This window comes from Myripristis murdjan, chromosome 19, assembly GCF_902150065.1.
Source record: "Myripristis murdjan chromosome 19, fMyrMur1.1, whole genome shotgun sequence".
Classification (NCBI taxonomy): domain Eukaryota; kingdom Metazoa; phylum Chordata; class Actinopteri; order Holocentriformes; family Holocentridae; genus Myripristis; species Myripristis murdjan.
The window spans coordinates 4929320-4948867 of NC_043998.1; the positions used below are offsets into that span (position 1 = coordinate 4929320).

A 19548-nucleotide genomic window follows, 5' to 3' on the forward strand; every position below is an offset into this window, starting at 1 on the left:
TGTGTGTGTGTGTGTGTGTGTGTGTGTGTATTGCTGTTGCAGAGAGAGAGAAAGAAAGAGAGAGAGAGAGAGAGAGAGAGAGAGAGAGAGAGAGAGAAGACAATACTTTTGTTTATCTGTGTGGACTGTAACTGCTAGGTATTTCAAAGGTAGGTAAGCTATTATAAATACTCATTTTAAACTTTCATTGCTCCATCAAATTTCCAGCCACATAATTCTTTGAGTAATGGATATAAAAATGTGTACTTTCAGCTATGTGTAGCCTATATGGGCGTGTGTACATGTGGATTTTGTATTGACATGGAACAGAAGGTCAGACAGAGTTTAACTCCAAAAATGTCCATGGAAAGCACGGAGGAGACAAGAGCAGGAGGGGCCGTAATCACGATTATGCGTCTTAATCTCATTGTGTGTATATGTGAAATGACATTCACAGCAGAGAATGAACTTGACTCTGTAGCCGGGACTGTTCCACTGAGTATAGCCTTGTTTTACTCCACCGGTGCGTAAAGGCTTGAGGTTAGTCAGGTATGACCTCCTTTTACATATTTAGAGTACAGAGCAGGGAACCGGTTGTGCTGGAACAAGGCTGGGAATCTAGGCTACTTTAAAGTCTACATCACACGCTGTATCCGGCTTCAGCACTCCCCTCACTACACAGCCACAGTGCTCCAGCCACTGCGTGCATCTGCATGGGCAGTGCTGCATCAAGTGATATTCCTATGATGATGATGATAATATTCCTGTAATTTTCCTGGTATTCCTTTAAGAACTGACAGCTTGTCGTTTCATCTCCCAGGGTATCTCTACAGTATTCTTACAGGATGCACTTGTGCTGCGATATTTAAAAAACAAAAACAAACAAAAAACAAAAAACTATCATAGGATTATTGGCTTCTATAGTTCCCATCAGACCCAGTGTCCCATATCCTGTTGGTTTACCGCAAACTGTAAGCAAAGGTGCTCTGCTGTTTGTAAAGAAGTGGAGAGAGAGAGAGAGAGAGAGAGAGAGAGAGAGAGAGAGAGAGAGAGAGAGAGAGAGAGAGAGACGAGGGGGGGCTCCAACGGACAATTAGTCAAGTTGCGTCAAAGCAGCCAGAGACAGCAACAACAACACCGGATATCACGGATCTTTGCACTAAAAATAAAAGCACAGAAACTGGTGCTCTGTGGGGCACAACACCAAATGATATGTAGGGAACAACAGCTTCATGTGGGGTGATTTAAATTGAAGTTGGCTTTAATGGACAAAATGTTTCATAAATGCAAGTTAAAGTGGAGATTCTCAAAAAGTACTGTCGCACGCCTATGTTACGTGATTTAGCTGTATTTGTATTTTTCGTAAGACCATATAAAAGACATGTTTCATTTCTATAACTTTTACAATAAGCTGTTAGGTGGACTTGCCGGACAATATATTTTATTTACCACATTTCCTCCTTCGATATCATGTTTTCTCACCTACGTCGGTTGCGAGTGAGAGTTATATTTTGAAAGCTGTCACCGGAAGCTGACTGTCTTCTTCTCGCGGGCTTGACCGGTCTGTAAAACACGCAGCGCAGCGCCCGTCCGGTTCACTCACGCCACAACAAACGCGCCTTCCGTGGTAAGAAGACGAGCTGCGGGAGGGGGAGGAAAAAGAGCAGAAATTTATGCAAATCTTTATTTCTGTCGGCGGAGAACCTCTGGAGAGCTTCAAGGTGTGGAAGAGAAGATTAAAAGAGGGGCAGAGCAACCTCCGTCTCCACATTTCCAGCGTTGCAACATTTTTTTTTTTTTTTTTCCTGAAGCAGACTTTTACAGAGCAGCTGTCCTGACTGGCCCCTCTCCTCCGTGCATGGTAGGCTTTACAGCAACTAACATAAAGAGAGAGCTGAATGAGTTTTATACATGTTGCACAGCTGCATGAGTACACTAATATTCTGCTGTTGTCCTGTAAGTTCATGTGTGTCTGTGAGGAAGGTTGTAACAATCAACTTTGGCACTTCCGTCCTTACGCACAGGTGTGTGAAGGTTAGGTCAGGCTTTTCTGAGGCGCTGTTGCTCTTGTTCGACCACATTTGAGGGGGCTAGTCATTGCAAGTGTCCCACATTCATGAGAAAAAAATCCTTTCAATGTAAAATTGCATGGAGAGACCCCTGAGGTCAGATGTGCTCCTGATTTAGCTACAAAAAAAAAAAAAAATAAATAAAATAGAATAAAATAAAATGAGGCACAGCTCTTGTTTTATCGGTGTGTGCATCAGGCATGACAGGTTGAGTGAGTTTAGACATAACATAGTGCCTCAGCATACCCAGACTCATTTCCTGTTGAGACTTCAGCTTCATTCCAGGTCATCAATTAACCACTTCCTTATGAGAAGCCCGTGCCATGCTTAATATTCCAACAGTGTGTCAAAACAATCTCAACACCACTTGGTGCTATCAGGGATCTTGGATGTAGGTCTGTATAATTCATGCCGGCTGGCCTTTGCCAAGCCTCTGTTGTTGATATGCATATCAGACCTCACGCTCTGTTGAGCAACCACTGCTGTCCCTCCCTGTTGTCCGTGTTGGAGGTGTGTGTGTGTGTGTGTGTGTGTGTGTGTTTGTGGAAGGTGAGGATGGGGGTTACCTGCATCTCACTCAATATATTTTGCAGCTGGACAGGCTGTAGCACTGATTTACTGCTCTCAAACAATTGGCGTCCCACATGTTAAACAGCAGTCTTCCACACTTTTTTTGGCTTTGTTTTCTGCAGCTTTTGGCTCCACACACACACACACACTCACACACACATATTTTTCCACAGCGTTATTACATTGCCAACTATGTTACAGTATGTGACCAGAATTCCCCAGCTCTTGTCTCACCAATGAAAAAATAGGGCTATAATTCAATGCTTTGCACGCAGAATGTGTGTTTGTCGGCAAGTTGGACTGCTCGTCTGTGGGATTTATGGTGCATGTGTGTGTGTGTTTGTGTGTGAGGGAGCGAGTGTGTGTGTTTGTGTGTCTGTTGCCTGAAGCAGCACATTGCTCTGTTTCTCGACCCACATTCCCAGGAGTGCCCGTTTATGTAATTAGTTTAAAAAAGCATCTTCTCATCTATTTTTGCGTGCAGCTGCTACCTCTGTAAACAAAGACCCAGCACTGGGGGAAAAAAAGTTAATATGTATATGTTTTTTTTTTTTTTTTTTTTTTTTTTTTTTACAAGTGATTATTTTCTTCCATTTTCCATGACAAAACAAGAAACAAACAAAAATGAACAGCCCAGCAGCTTTCCCGGCTCCCATCCTCAACCCTGCAGGATGTTAATATTCTAATTTCTGTGATTACACAGGGAGGGTCAAGTGCTTACCTAAGCAAACTCGCCCGGAGGAGAATTTGGAGCCTTGTCAGTGGGTGGCCACAGTTTATTTGCATTGATGATTTCTCAAGTGATTCCTGAGCTTACGGTGAGCTTCCCTCAAAGTTTTTTTTTTTTTTTTTTTTTTTTTTTTTTCAGAGGGGTGCTGTGTCAGCAAGTCGGGAAGATAGCATCTTCATAATTCTTCAGGACAAGCTCTGGGCACGGCAGTGGATGTGTGATCTCTCCCCAGATCAGACAGCCACTTGTCCTCCGTGTTTTATCCCCTTTGCTATGACATGAATAAATCTAGTCTCCATGCTAAATATGTGATCAAACCCCTTTCTCTCTTTTGCCACCAGCGAGCCATCTATTTATCCTTTCCCCGCTGTCTTCCTCTAATATATTCCCACTTGTGTTTCTTCATCAGCATTATAACTTGCTGCTGTCCATGCACTTTCATGCTTGTTTATGTATGAGCCAGCAGACATGAGATGAGGGTGCACGCTCGCCCCCTCCCTCCGCCATCAACTGGAAACTGCGTGCCCCTGTACGGCTCCTAATTTATGGTGGCAAATATGTAAAAAGTCCCCTGGCCTCTCGGATTAAAGGCGGCTGTAAGCATCACAAGATTTATTGAAGCAGGGCCATACCTTTTCATGTGATAATTAGGTTGGTTTAAGTAAGCCACACTTTATGGAGAGCAGGTCTTAGGGAAATTGACAGCCTTGAGTTATGTGCAGGCACTTCAAATAGTTGAGAGCACTGTTTATGATTGGAAAGTACACGTGAGTGTCCGCAAGGGTGCCGCTCTGTGCTTGTGCATGCACACAGCTGGGTGTGTGCGCTTGGGTGTATGTGTGTATGTATGTATATGTGCCCTTCTCTGTGTAATCTGGAGAAGCACACCCTGTTTGTGTTCCAGCTGGACTCCGTGGGCTGACGGGGAGAAGGCTACATGTGTATTTATTTGTCTAAAAGGCCAAGTTTCATAATAGATAATTTGTTTTCTGTAAGCGATACCTCTCTGTCGTGCTGCAGCGAATACTGCCCTTGAGACATTTAAACTGAAGGTCAAGTTGCTCCATTCTTTACATGAGGCTAGACAAACCCCTCTCCTTCAAGAACAAATAAGAAGAGAGAAACTTTAGAAGAGAGGACAACAATGAGGAGCATGGTGGGAGGCGTCTTGCTGAACGGGCAACGTGAAGATGGTGTTGTTGTATTTTTAGAGTTTTTGCTGATGGCCCGTCTTTGGAGATGAAATGCAGATACTGTTTTCTGTGGGCTGCTTTGTTTATGTTCTGTCCCATTGTGTTGAATCCACCCTCCTGTTCCTGGTTGCTTACTGTAATTAGTGATGTTGGCAGCTTCCCACTCACTTCACCACAGCACTTAAAACAGTTTGAAATAACAAGCCTGCACGGCCCGGGTTCTCAAGGAATGAGCCGGCACCCAAGACGGGCCACAGATTGACTCCACACCACCAAAGTAGTACGTCTTAACAAGTTTAAGATGTAAATTTCTCTGATCCGCTGTGTCTCTGTGGTTGCCCTGTCCGGAGCGTAAATGTGGCACAGAGCTAAATTTCTCATTCAAGTCCTCAGGCTGAAAATGTTTTAAAAATAAGGAGACAATTGGATTGTTCACTGCACATTCTGGTGGAGTTTTTTTAACAATGTATTTATTAAGTTTTTCATCCACACAATACAACAAACAGCAACAACAACATCAACATCAAAAAGGGGGGGGGGGGAAAAGGGGGGGGGGGCATCTCGACTCACAGATTCACACATTCAAACAGGAGAATGGCTCAGGAATAGTATAAATTTGAAAAGAAAAAAAACCCCAAAGATCAGTTATTACAGTGTATTACACAAGCCCTCTTACAAGAATAGAGCAGATATCTAGACCATATTCTGCAAAATATGTCATCTTTACAATGTATCTTACAAGTCAGGTAATCCAAAGATACAGTACAGGCCAAAAGTTTGGACACACCTTCTCATTCAATGCGTTTTCTTTATTTTCATGACTATTTACGTTGTAGATTCTAACTGAAGGAATCAAAACTATGAATGAACACGTGGAGTTATGTACTTAACAAAAAAAGGTGAAATAACTGAAAACATGTTTTATATTCTAGTTTCTTCAAAATAGCCACCCTTTGCTCTGATTACTGCTTTGCACACTCTTGGCATTCTCTCGATGAGCTTCAAGAGGTAGTCACCTGAAATGGTTTTCCAACAGTCTTGAAGGAGTTCCCAGAGGTGTTTAGCACTTGTTGGCCCCTTTGCCTTCACTCTGCGGTCCAGCTCACCCCAAACCATCTGGATTGGGTTCAGGTCCGGTGACTGTGGAGGCCAGGTCATCTGCTGCAGCACTCCATCACTCTCCTTCTTGGTCAAATAGCCCTTACACAGCCTGGAGGTGTGTTTGGGGTCATTGTCCTGTTGAAAAATAAATGATGGTCCAACTAAACGCAAACCGGATGGGATGGCATGTCGCTGCAGGATGCTGTGGTAGCCATGCTGGTTCAGTGTGCCTTCAATTTTGAATAAATCCCCAACAGTGTCACCAGCAAAACACCCCCACACCATCACACCTCCTCCTCCATGCTTCACAGTGGGAACCAGGCACGTGGAATCCATCCGTTCACCTTTTCTGCGTCTCACAAAGACACGGCGGTTGGAACCAAAGATCTCAAATTTGGACTCATCAGACCAAAGCACAGATTTCCACTGGTCTAATGTCCATTCCTTGTGTTTCTTGGCCCAAGCAAATCTCTTCTGCTTGTTGCCTCTCCTTAGCAGTGGTTTCCTAGCAGCTATTTGACCATGAAGGCCTGATTGGTGCAGTCTCCTCTTAACAGTTGTTCTAGAGATGGGTCTGCTGCTAGAACTCTGTGTGGCATTTATCTGGTCTCTGATCTGAGCTGCTGTTAACTTGTGATTTCTGAGGCTGGTGACTCGGATGAACTTGTCCTCAGAAGCAGAGGTGACTCTTGGTCTTCCTTTCCTGGGTCGGTCCTCATGTGTGCCAGTTTCGTTGTAGCGCTTGATGGTTTTTTGCGACTCCACTTGGGGACACATTTAAAGTTTTTGCAATTTTCCGGACTGACTGGCCTTCATTTCTTAAAGTAATGATGGCCACTCGTTTTTCTTTAGTTAGCTGATTGGTTCTTGCCATAATATGAATTTTAACAGTTGTCCAATAGGGCTGTCGGCTGTGTAGTAACCTGACTTCTGCACAACACAACTGATGGTCCCAACCCCATTGATAAAGCAAGAAATTCCACTAATTAACCCTGATAAGGCACACCTGTGAAGTGAAAACCATTTCAGGTGACTACCTCTTGAAGCTCATGGAGAGAATGCCAAGAGTGTGCAAAGCAGTAATCAGAGCAAAGGGTGGCTATTTTGAAGAAACTAGAATATAAACCATGTTTTCAGTTATTTCACCTTTTTTTGTTTAGTACATAACTCCACATGTGTTCATTCATAGTTTTGATTCCTTCAGTGAGAATCTAGAATGTAAATAAAGAAAACGCATTGAATGAGAAGGTGTGTCCAAACTTTTGGCCTGTACTGTATATATTCAAGTATGACCCTATGCCAACATGTTTTCGACGGGACTTTGTCTGTTATCCAATTCAAGAGAATGCATTTTCTTGCACAGAAAGTTAACATTTTATATAGTTTTCTTTTGTATTTGTCAATAATAAGAACATTTGGAATCCCAAGTAGCATGCATAAAGGATCACATTCTACATTAGTACATAAGATCGTATTAATTTCCTGACCTACAATCTGCCAGAATTGCTGTATTTTTCTACAAAACCAAAAGCAGTGAGTGAGACTACCAGTCTCTGTTTTACACTTAGGACAGATGGGGGAAAGTCGTTGTTAAACCATCCTGGAGGAGTTAATGAAGTTGTTAATTTGTGGACTGAGAGGAGTGAGTGGCATGGAGGATCTCTCATCAGGGTGGAGTGACTGACACATTCCTGAGGACCTGCTGTGACACCTTTCGTTGTCACAACACACTGTATAAGAGTCCTGGTATGTGCCCTGTTCACTACACACACAACATGTTCCCAAAACAGAGGAGTGAGTGTTCCGTGTTGACGACGTTGGCCTCCCTCGCCCAACTTGAGGACATGGGTCAGAGAGTGCTTTCAAGAATCGTTGTGTTGTTTCTTTCATCGTGCTTCGTGCAGCCGGCGAGGCGGGTTTGCTGCGGGAGGACAATGCAAATCAGGTCAGAGAAGTTGTCATAACAGAAAAGGGAAAATAACACTGACAGTATTACAAGCAATCTGTTGGTAAGCGCTTCTGTGGGTTTTGCCTGGGAACAGCAGGAGAAGGGATACTTTCATGAACATGTAGGAAAAATGATCCCAAGGCATCTCTTGTTGCAAAAATAGCTAAAAAGCTTTTATACTATTGGCTGCATAAACATTGGGTTTCGGATTATGAGGAACAATTGGACTCCCTTGTCAACACAAGCTGATGAATGAATCTCCTTTATTGATGATAAAATTATGAGAATCAAGGGGAAAACACAATAAATGCAGCCACCAATTTAACAGCGTAAGTGCTACATATCTTAATGTGCTATTTAGTGCATACCCTGATCTGCCTTAGAGCTCCCTCCTCATGAGGAAACAGACATGATGCAGCGTGTGCGGTCAGAATTACATAACGTGACCAAAACGACCAGGTGCGTTTGCCGCATTTGGGATGTGCACACAAGGTCAAATCTGAAACAACACGGATGGCACCGCAGTTACATAAACATGCCTCCGTCCAGAATTGTCTGGATAAAGAGGAACTGGAGCTAGTGGAATGTAGTGTTTTGGTTTTTTTTAATGTTTGGGGTTGTGGAGAGCTGGAGTTTCTTGCAGTCTCTCTATGGTAGCGGTTGTTTCAGGCATGCTGTCGACAAACGAAGCTCAAGAAGGATGAACACCAGATTATGCAGACAGCACATCTGCATTCAGAGCGAGCTGACAGTCTTACAGCCGTAAAGAAAGCGTGAACCAGGCACTGAAATGCCAAGAATGTTTAGCATCGGCTGGTAATGGAAGAGTGTCATGCTTTCTCTTTTCACTGTGAATCTTGTTGACCTGCACTTCAGACAAGAGAGGCACAGAGGCAGCATCTCGTCCCCGGGCTGGGGGCGGTATTGTTAGCTTCACAGGCAGCAGCGGGCTTTGTGAACAGCTGGACTGCACAGCTGTCCGAGGGCACCGGGAGACCTGGGGGCCGAGGTTATGGACACCCAGGATCCCTGAGCCCTGGAAAAGGTCAGGGCCCCTCTCTGGTGTCCTCTCTTCGTCTAATTAGGAGTGGAGTGCATCTGTCCAGCATCATGGATATGAGCTCTCAGTCAGCTGCAGAACACAGAGGAGAGAGAGAGAGAGAGAGAGAGAGAGCTCAGAGGATTTACTGACAGAAGCGGTAATAAACATGCTTACATGCTTCAGGTTGTCCTGTTCGATGATGTTTTCCCTGCTTTGGTGCTGAGTGAATATATAGAGGACTTGACAACACACACATACACACACAGGCTTCTGCCTTATCCCCTGTAGTGGGACCTCATGCAATTTTTGCTTCACCACAATTTTTCGGTGTTACGCCGGGGCTCATTAATCTGTAGACAGGATCATCTCCTACCCCCTAAATTGCCATACTTTGTCACCTCCTTCCCTGACTGTTTGACTAATGGCCCCATTTTAATGCAAATGAACCGTGGTACTGACAACACACTGTATCCATATTTTAAAACTATCCCTCCACTGCCTCTCCATATCCACCTCTCTGCACCGCTCTGCTAATGGCTACAAGTTGCTCTCTCTTTGTCGAAAACCAGCTGGAAATGTGCAGAGAGAGGCTTTAGTGGGTAAGACCACCACCTCTTAAAAAATATAATCGAATTCAGTTTGGATCAAATCCCGTCAGAGCCTACTCCCCTGATTTTTTTTTTTCCCCCACTCTAAGCTTCCTGTCAGCCCTTTTACAGGAGTTTCTGTGCAGTCCCATAGCACGGTCATGCCATATAGACCCCGTTTGTCTGTTTATTTAAAAATGATTTCAGCCCTTTCATTATCTGCTCAATAAAGAGCACAGTTGATCTCTCTGAAAGGCCTTCTGCTGCACCATGACAAAGTTCCTCAGCAGCCAGAAGTGCCTTACTTAGCTGCCCTTGCTTGGCTGAATTTGGCTCTTGAAGACCGCTGTGCCGTGGTGAAAATACTAAGGGGAATGAATTGCTCACTGTCCTGAAAACATTCAAGGTTGTTGTGCATCAGATCATGGAGAAACGGGGAGGAAATTGTACCGCAATTTCTGCTTTCTCTTCTATAGAGAGCAGTGAGAAGACGCTTCCCCGTGCAGACTGCTAATATGCAGTTTAAAAATATGACCACATATCTCCTTTATTCAATCAGCACTTCACCTCTGTACCAACACGCAACATTTTTTTTTTTTTTTTTATCTCGCTCCAGCGTTTGCGCTCTTTTCCCAGAATTGACCTAACCCGCCGCATCCTCTCCGCAACCACTTTGAGAATGGGGCCCCGAGGAGCGGCTGCTGTCATGATTAGATTTACAGTTTCATAAACAGCCCTGATCAGATGCCAGAGCGTGTGGGCTCTGCTGCCGTCGCATCCTGCACGCCACCAGCAGCCTCAGCAGCCTTAGGTAACAGGGAGAAAGCGCCCTCGGTGGTGGAGAAACCAAACAAAAGACAAAAAAGCGCCTCATCTTCGATAACGTGGAAGGTGGAGGCAGAAATCATTGTAGTTCTCGCATCAAGAACATTCTGTTAGGACCTCAAGCAGCACATTTGCACTTAAACTTTATTTATTTTTTTTTTTTCCAGTGAAAATATTTCGTATTGATGGAAAGTGCACTTCGAAGTAGGGTTGCACTGGCACAGAGCTAAGGGCTGGTTGGAGGGTGTGGGCAGAATTTAGTTATCTTTGGCCTCGTGCCCCTACCTACCTCTAAGCTTTTTTTTTTTTTTTTTTTGGTCTGGTGTTCCCAAACCCAAAAAGTAAAGTCCATACAGGAAGCCATTTTACATGCCACAGACTTTGTTGCATCATCTCTTGTCAGTTGTGTATGATTAAGTGCTTTCAATTAAAAAAAACCAAAAAAAAACAAGTGCTACAGGATGAAAAACAGCATGTCCTGTTCCCATGAGCAGCTGTGATTGGCGGTAATAGTTAGTGTGATTATGACATTCACAGCTGCTGTGGGAAGGCCCATATGTGCTGATGTACTGTACGGGCCCGGAGCCTCTCTTTCACCGACTCTTCCCTCTCTCTCCTCTCATTCCCTCCATTCCTCCTCACACTCGTTTCACCTCTCTTGTTACCACTCATTTCCCGTCTCCCTTACTCCTCCGCTGCCTTGACTGTCTGCTATACTGCCCAGGGGATCCATGCAACACACCCCCTCCGCTGCAGCGTAGCCTTCAGCCATTCTCATGTATTGTGATCACGAGCAAAAAACAAAAATAGGAAAAGAAGGCCAGCAAATTGGAGTTTAAAAAAAAATAGCAACCTAAATTCTAAAAAAAACAACAACAAAAAAACAAGCTCATCCCTGCTCTCAGTCCAATCTCACCGACCAAGAAAACAGCTCAAATCTTTAGCACCTGTTCTCCTCCACTTATTTTTTTCTGTTTCAGTCTGTTTTGCCCCTTTCTTTGCTCTCTCTCCTCATTTTGCTGTCACGTCCTCCGATCGTTCTCTCTCACCTCTCAAAGGGATGTTTTTAAGTTCCTCTCTCTCTCCATGTGAGTTCAGAAATCCACAGAAATCCATGACCCAGCGTAGGATTGTTTCATGGTGTAACCACGGTCAGACTTTGCAAGAGGTAATTTGACCTCTTATTGAAAATGTAACTGGGATGTCAGACAGTAGATCCACAGGACAGCCAGTTGTGTAAGTTACCCCCTCCTGAATCTCTGTGCAGGCCCTATAGAAAAGTGAACACCTATTTTAAAATGTCACTGTAATCATTCTTTCCCTCGTCTGCTCCCCTTTCCCTCCTCCTTTAGTTTCCCTTCAGTTCGAGGTATTTGGCTGGACTTAAGTAAGTGGGACGACCCCTCCCTAAGGTTGTTTGTTCGGTTATTTTTAAATACATTTCTCATCGCTCTCTGTGTGATTTCTGGCCTGATTAGTCTCCCGCCAAGAGGCCGCGAAATAGACGACACACAAACACACTCCCTGTTAAACACCACTCATATGTATAAGTAATTATACCTCACGCACACGACGCAGGACTAAGCTGTGTCCTTACACACTCCATATACGTCCACATATTCACTTCAGTGTGACAGACAAACTGGCTGAATTGCAGGTAGCCGCATTTGGTCCTCTTGAGTGCCCGTCGCCAAACGCCCCCCAATAATGACTGTGTTTAATGTTTTGGCTTTGAATGGTGAGGTAGGAAGCGTGGTGGGAGGCAGGCGGAGTGCGAGTGATGAGGTGGAAGGGGAGAGAGAGGGTACACAGGCTATGTGGGTGGTGGGCTGCACAGCGGGCAGGAGACGCGTCACGGCGTTTCATAAGGGCTTACGCTGGCAGAGGGGAAGAGTCTGCTGAGCTGTCTGTCCTGCCTACACACTCCATGACAGGGAGAGCCAGGGGATTCAAACAACAAAGAAGCAGGCCCGGGCAATAAATCAATTAATTCAAGTTTACGTTTTAAATCGATGAAAAAAAAAAATACAGCTGAATCATAAAATTGAAATTTTGTCTGTTATTTGTTGGTGAGTCCTTTGTGAAATAAGCCCCGGTTCACTCATGTACACAGAACATGCATGCCCAGAAACCTCTGAGCAAATCACCGGCTCTATGATCATGCCCACAGGTTCTGAAAAACAAGAACAATCGAGGTTCAAATCCTGAATCGTGACGTGCTTTTGTAGTAGGCAGTTAAACGTATTAAGAGTCAAACCTTCCCATGCAGGCGTCCATGCTTTAATAAAGCTGGAAGAAGAAAAGAAATGTCAATCATTTGTCAGTTTGCACAACCATATCCACTTCACTTCAACCAAAACGGGTCTTTTCTCAGATTTTCTCGGACACTTTCCTCAAGGATCCTTTCATTTGTGTACTTTAACCCTTTGGTGCATAGCAGACTACAGTGGACAGCTGTTTAAAGTCATTTTCTCCTAAATGCAATGGTTTCTATGGTGGAATTTCATATCAGCTCTTGAGGTTTATGCAGAGACTGTCAGTTCTTGTTGCTGAAAACATATTAATATCAGTATAATGACATGATAATACCAGTCCTGCGTCCTTAAAGAAGTATGGAGACTCACAAAAGTGTTCATGCCCTAAGAAGAGTAAAAACACATAAGAAAAAAATCTTGACTCAGGCTTCATAATCATGCATCATTCATCATTCATCATCATAATTCATGCATCAGAGGGTTAATACACTAGAAATTGTTAGCATATGAAAATATATCTTTGACTATTTTAGCATGTTTTCATCCCACTACTTTGAATCTATCAGTATTTGATTATGACATCTAAACGGGTTAAAACAAAAAGGCAAAGCAAAAAGGACATGAAAGCGAAGCATCTTCATATCAGGGTTCTTAAAGCAAAATCAATTAAAACGGGGGTCTGCGGGTTAATGAAATTCAACATGGGGGTCTGGAACATGAAAAAGTTTGAAAACCTTTGATTTATCGCTGCATGTTTCACCACAAAATTCTGTCTTTTAGCAAAACTTTAGTTATCTTTACACTGAATACTCCAAAATACAATTAAGGACACCCCATATGAAGCTATAATTTTGTATGAAAAGGATACATTAGATTACAACATGCCTATCAGGGTTTTTTTCAGTGTTGGACATGTCATTTTGTTCAGTCATGCCAACGCTCCCCACCTCACCTCCCTCCTCATCTTCATCTGTGCCAGTATCTCCTGCAGGAGGGAGGCGAGCAGCCACTACATTCCACTCCTTGATCCCCGTGTCTGTCCGTGTTTCCTCCTCATCCTCGCTCCCTCACTGCTTACGGTACAGTGGAGCTGAATGGCGTTTTCCCTCGGCAGGCTTTTAAGATGGGGGGGGGTGATGCTTGAGGTTTGGTCTGGCCAATTCTAAATGAGGATGTCTGAGAAAATAAACTGCGATTTTGGTCTGTTTATGATGGAACGCGATGCTTTCCATGTGGACCGTCGTCTCGCTGTCCAAACAGGGCAGGCATGCCAGCGTTCTCAGCAGATTCACGCGCTTCCCGCCCTGTGCCCTTTTCATGAATGGCATCCTTTCAAATAAACAGCGGCGTGATTTCTTTACTCAGGTTTCGGACGTGAAGCTCCCATTCTTTCCTAACGAGAGGATGATTGCCGTTTTGCCTGCGTTCATGTCGTTTTTTTGTGTTCTCGCTCACATCCCTGAGTAGACAAGTCATCTCTTGTGAGAATGATTTGAGCTTTTCCACAGAGTCTGGTGTGCACAGCGGTGTTTCAGATACACACTGTCAATATAGCCTAGATCTGTTTACACTGTATTCATAACTCTCCAGCTGCTACATCAGTGGGCCGGTTGCTTGTCTGGTGGAGCGTTTGGCACAAAGCTGCAGAATAATAAACCTGAGTCCTGTGAGGTGGGCGCTGTTTGGACACGGGAGACGTGGGCTACCACCCTGTTCGTTAATAGTCCATTTTCTCTCCCTGTGTGCAGGTGTTCCATATACCTACGTGCATGCATGTGTGTGTGTGTGTGTGTGTGTGTGTTCGTGTGCTTTTGTGTGTGAAGCTTGGCAAAGGCAGGCCCCCATTCATCCTCATTACTTCTCTTCTATTACACTGATAATCCCCAGTAGGTTTTTTTTTTTTACTCTCTTCTACATTTCAGTGTCTGTTTATTGGCGCTTCCTGACCCGAGCAGTAACTCTCTGCTAATTGAGTGCTAAATGTATAAATGTGCAGTGATAATCTGATGTTCGCAGGTCTTTTACCGTTTAGGTCTTGTTGTCTTTGCACCGTGTGTTGCAGCGTGTTTGTTGTCAGTGTGTGGCTGTATGCGCTTTAACAAGAAAATCCCTGTATCATCCCGCATCGTTTTATTGTACTTGGTGATGCAAGGATAACGATGTTGAGTAATTGCCAATGGCTGTAAAGGGATTGTTGAGGTAGACTTAAATTGTGCGTGTTCGTTTATTTTGCCCCAAATTATGGGCTGCATCTTAGTTTTCTCCATGGGGCACTGAGAGCTGAGGCAGCTTAATGTAAGTCCCAGGGCTCTGTGTCCTGTTGAGTTTTTTATTTATTTATTTATTTATTTATTTATTTTTTTGTCTGAGATTTAGAGGGAGATTGCTGGCCCTCCTGTCTACAGATTAAGGCTTAATCTGTGTTCTCTTGTCTCTTTCATCTGTCAGTCACTGGTGTCAGGTTTTAGAAGATATTAACTGTCTTTGGACTGCTATCGGAGACAGAATGCGCTCTGAATGTCATCCAGCACACACACACACACACACACACAGACACACACACAGTAGCTTATGCAGAAATGTACGTAACATACATGTCCCATAATATAACACATACCCACTTATGCCATTGATTTACTGAATTGAATCACTTTTTAGAGAACAAATCCACAGCTCTCCGCTCTAAATCAATACGAGGAGTTGCCAGATGAATATTGTTTACCTCAATTCTCCTTCTCGCTTTTCTATTTGTCATACTCTATACCCGGAGGTTTCATAGGCCATTAAATGACTGACAGTAGCGTTATATGTTCAGAGGTTTGGGAGCGATGCAAGCCATCTCTGTTGTGTCAGGGGCAGCAGGGAAAACTTCCTGTGACCGATCAGCTCCATTCATGTGGCGTATACCGAGCGAATGCAAAATGTGAAATAACCGGAAGAGTGAGCAGAAAGATAGAGAGAGCGTAAGAGGGCGCAGGTCTTATTTGTAGAACAGAGAGATGAAGAGATAAATGCACAAAGGCGGCTCTTAATATGGAAATGAAGCCTCTTTTCCCTCTAAAAGCACAGTTGATCAACCTGTCAGCCAATCACCAGCTAAATCACAAGATCTTCCTTTCTTTACATAATGTGTTTATTTGTATATTATCCACTTTGAAAGCACTTCAGGTAGTTCAAAGAGGTTTTCTGAATACGGTTAACTCCCGGACCCCTTCAGGCCGGCCCTTAGCCCTAAAGAAAGAGCGGCGGCCGCTGAGGATGAACAAGTATCTCGTCTTCTTCACTCCTCCACTTCATTGATCGTCAATTGATTTGCAGGTCAGTAAACAGGTCGCCGTGAGGTGTAGCGGTATTGAAAGCTGTCTTTGAAGATGCCTGTTCAGCAGATGAATAATGTAATGAAATGGTAATCACAACCCCCCCCCCGTCCTCTTTTTAACTCGCTCTCTTCCCTCCTCTGTTCTTTTATCTTGTTTGGCCCCGCCCTCCCCTCTCTTTCGGTCGCTCTGTATCTCTTTCCCTCTCCCTCTGGTATTTACTCTTCCTTCCTGGAGCAATAATGAGGATTATCTCCATCGATCCAGAGGAGCAGGTGAAGGGGGGGGTGGCGTTCCTGAGCACCTGTTTATGATCTGCGGGCCAATTGTCTGCCTTTAACACAAACAACTATTGAGGTATTATATTCCAGGGATATACCTTATCTCCTGTATCTGGAGTGCAACCATGTACAATACAATATGGCATGGCATTAGCACAGTGCAATGTTTATGAAGGCGGCTTATGAAAACCATCTGGATTGAGTTGTGTTACATGTGGGAGGCCATGTGTGTGTGTCTTCTGCACTTCCATCTGTTCACAACATATAGTTTGCTCAGCTTTAAGTAAAGCCCGTGCAACATGACACACACTTTCAACAAAACACCACAAGCTGTTGGTAATGTAGCGATAGATTTAGCAAACATCCCTGATCCTGCAGATAAACCAGGACGCGCATTAGTAAGATAGCCACTTCCCACACTCTCCTACACGCCGCAGTCATTTCAGCTTCGGCTCCGACCGCAGTTCACCACGGAGGAAGCAGAAGTCTCAACCCACAGGCTTCCATCGCAAACACCAGCGTCAGTGCAAAGTACAGTCTGGTGTGCGAGGCCCCCACAATGTTACTCAGCTTTCAAATGTACCCACATATGTGAAATGGATTCATCCCCGGGAAAATAACAAAAAAAAGAGGCAAATGTCGGATTTGAGTGTGTGCGACAGAGTATCGCCCAAGATGTCATTTTGAATCCAAAAAAATGTGGCGGTCACAGAGGTAGCAACGTCACACCTGCCTATTAGTCTCTGTATTGTGTGTGTGAACATGTGATTCATGTGTTCAGCGGGAATCTGACACCTCTGTGCACCACTGGCATTTCAATTCCAGCACTTAGGTTTTGCAGATGTATTTGTAATTGAGTTAGCTTTTCACGTGGGGAGCGATGGATTGCACCCTGAAAAAAAGAGCCTGAAAGGGAGAGAGTTAAATACGCATGGAGAGTTGCAGTTGATTTGCATACCGTGAGTCATTTTTCGGCAACACAGTAGCGTCTTCTCATTGGTTTCATCGGCAGAGCCCGTCCACATACCTGGTATTTATCATCAGCACGGTGCCAAGTATCACTGGGCACCAGTTTAGTGAGCTGAAGATGGAGTGTGCACTTTCTCCCAGATGGTGGCAGTGTGTTTCTCACCTCTTGTCCCCTCGGATATCAGGGCACAAGCTGATCCAGAGCTCTGTGTGTTTTGTTTTTTACTGACATTTGATTTGCTTTGTTACTGCAACTTGGGCTTGTGTTTTTTTTTTTTTTTTTTTTTTCATTTGGAAACTGTTTGCTGGACTGTCCTCTGGAGCTGAACCCTCATGTGACCTTTTAAAAGCAGACAAAAGCTTGTGGGGAAAAACGGTTTATGCCGATTCACGTACATAGAGAGAGAGATCAAAGGTTAACTATTTAAGTTAGTCATGGGTCTTTGTTTGATTTTGCAAACTGGGCACTAGGTTTTAGTTTAGTGTACGCTCGTGTTGACATGGAAAATCCCCTTGGCCCAAGCGTTCCTCCTTGTGAAGGTCTTACCATCATGACTCAGATTTTCCTCTTTTCTTCACTGGTGCTATAAACACACTTGTCACATTTCAGGTTTTCCAGCTCCACGGTGGTACTCGTTTCACTGCTGTCTTCTGCTGATTCAACATCATGCTTTTCTGCTTGGTGTCCCTGCAGACCTGCAGAACAGAGACACAGAGAGAGACAGAGGACCCGCCTGCTGATGTGAATTCCTGGGATGCTCTGCCGACCCGTACCCCTTGCTTTCCTCAGGCCTCCAGAAGCTGAAGACAGGCTGTCAGAGACAGGTAGGCTGTGCCTCTTGGACTCAATGTGCTTTTGATTAGAGCAAATGAGAAGTCTGCAACTTTAGCCAGTTCCCTGATATATGAAACTCTCTGTCCATCTTTTTATCTGACCTTCAAGTCGGATTTTATGGAAACATTCTCAGATTACTGCAGGGATCCTCGCTCACAAAGTTGCCATTGAGCTGCACAGCTGCTTTGAATTGTGTTTACTCTCTGATAACCGAAACCAAACACTTTTTTTTTTTTTTTTTTTTTTTTTTCCTTTTCAAGAGCCATTTCTGAGAGAGACTTTGTTGAAGTTAGGAATGGGCTGCAGCAAACGACACACATAACAGTCACGTCCTGCTAAGTGTGGATGTTAACACATTCCTGCTGCGTGGAGTGGCTGCTGCGTGGGAGTTAGCAACAGATCTTAATCATGGATGGGGTTTTGCTGTAATTCCAGAGCTGGAGGCGTAACCCTAATCTCTCTGGCACATTATACAGTAAATCAGAGTGTGTGGCTAAGTCAGGTCCTTGCCAGCTCAGTACAGCCAGCCCATCTCTGTGGATTTATGACTGGACTTAGTAGGAGTAGTTATTTCAATCTACAAAGGTCTCGCTCCCTTCCTTTCATTTCTCTCTGAGACAGATGAACCACCCGGTGCCAAGCATTAAACTTCTGCGATAGTTTTATTTTGGAGGTGTGCGTGGATCGCCTTGTACCACCACGGTGGATAACTGGGAGATTGGTCCAAACGGCTGGCTGGTTGAAGCCAGTTTTAGCTTTGGTGCCCGATGGGAGCGATGTCCCTGCGCAGAGGCGGCACGGACACTGATGGATGGCCTAGCTTTCTGTCGATTGCCGGTCCCAGACGTGAGCCGTTGTTATGAAAATATAGTAGGAAGCAGCCTGACGGGGCCACACTGAAATGGCAGCTCCGGCTGTGATGGATGGCCACTCGCTGGGCGTCCGCTATAGATAGATAAACTAGAATTGTGGCCTCTAAAAGACCGCTCGCAAGACAAATATATATGCTCAATATAAATTACGCCTCAGATGCTCCCCTCGATATTTGCCGCATCTCTGAAGGATAATAAGCTTTGAGGACAAACCAGAAACCACCAGACCGATGAACCCACCATTACAGGAAAGAATTGTAGAGCGGTGGAGAGGGAAGGGGCCACAGTGTGGTTAGTTCTCTGCTTTGCCTTGTAAATCAACTGAGCTGCTTGTAAAGGGGCTGAGTCATGTTAGGCCCCCCCTCCTGCCCATAAAGAGGTTGCGTTAATGGCAGCAGTCAGGGGCTGATTTGCAGCCTGTCCCTGCAGCCCGGTGGCCTCGGGGCGGCTGATTGATGGTGTTTGTCGTCCAGTCTCGGACGCTCACTGAGAGAGTTTTGTTTTGCCCCGGCTGCGGTGGGACGGGACTTCACCTTTGGCGTGTTTGCTGCTCGCCGGACCCTTCACCATTGAGACGCACCCGAGTGTGACCTTGAACTCCCACTCCCAAAGTTACTTCGGCCCCCCTCCCCAGCCCCTCCACCTTGCTGCTTGAAGGACAAACTCAGTGCTAACCAGTGTGACCCAGTTAAAGAATCAGGGAAAGAGAGACAGAGGCAGAGGCAGGGAGCGAGGGAGATGGGGAGAGAGATTCTGTGTGTGGTGGTGGCAGGGCATAGCCTACTTCTCGTACCCTACTTTACCCCCGTCTTCATTATGTTGCTGTGTTGCTCAGCCATTACTGCACAATGTCTTCCCGTTGTTTTATTTCTTTCTTTTGTGTTTTCTCAGCGCCTGGGCCCAGATAGTGGGTCACAGGTCCAGGGCAAGGGGCTTGATGCTGCCACTGTCGCTGGAGAACACGTTCCTGCAAGC

At 44.8% G+C, this 19548-nt stretch overlaps 1 protein-coding gene across 5 annotated transcripts in view; it reads left to right on the top strand.

The window, feature by feature from the left end:
• Positions 1–1595: 1595 nt before the first annotated feature.
• Positions 1596–19548, top strand: part of LOC115378358 (leucine zipper putative tumor suppressor 2 homolog) — a 32940-nt gene continuing 14987 nt past the window's right edge. The window contains exons 1-3 of one of the 5 annotated variants that reach the window (XM_030078591.1): positions 1596–1840; positions 3322–3436; positions 17561–17691. The gene's annotated coding sequence lies outside the window, so the exon portion shown is untranslated. Of the gene's footprint in view, positions 1841–3321; positions 3437–7565; positions 7588–15599; positions 15618–17560; positions 17692–19548 lie in introns of those variants that run through there. The other 4 variants (XM_030078590.1, XM_030078592.1, XM_030078593.1 and 1 more) reach the window with 4 other exon arrangements.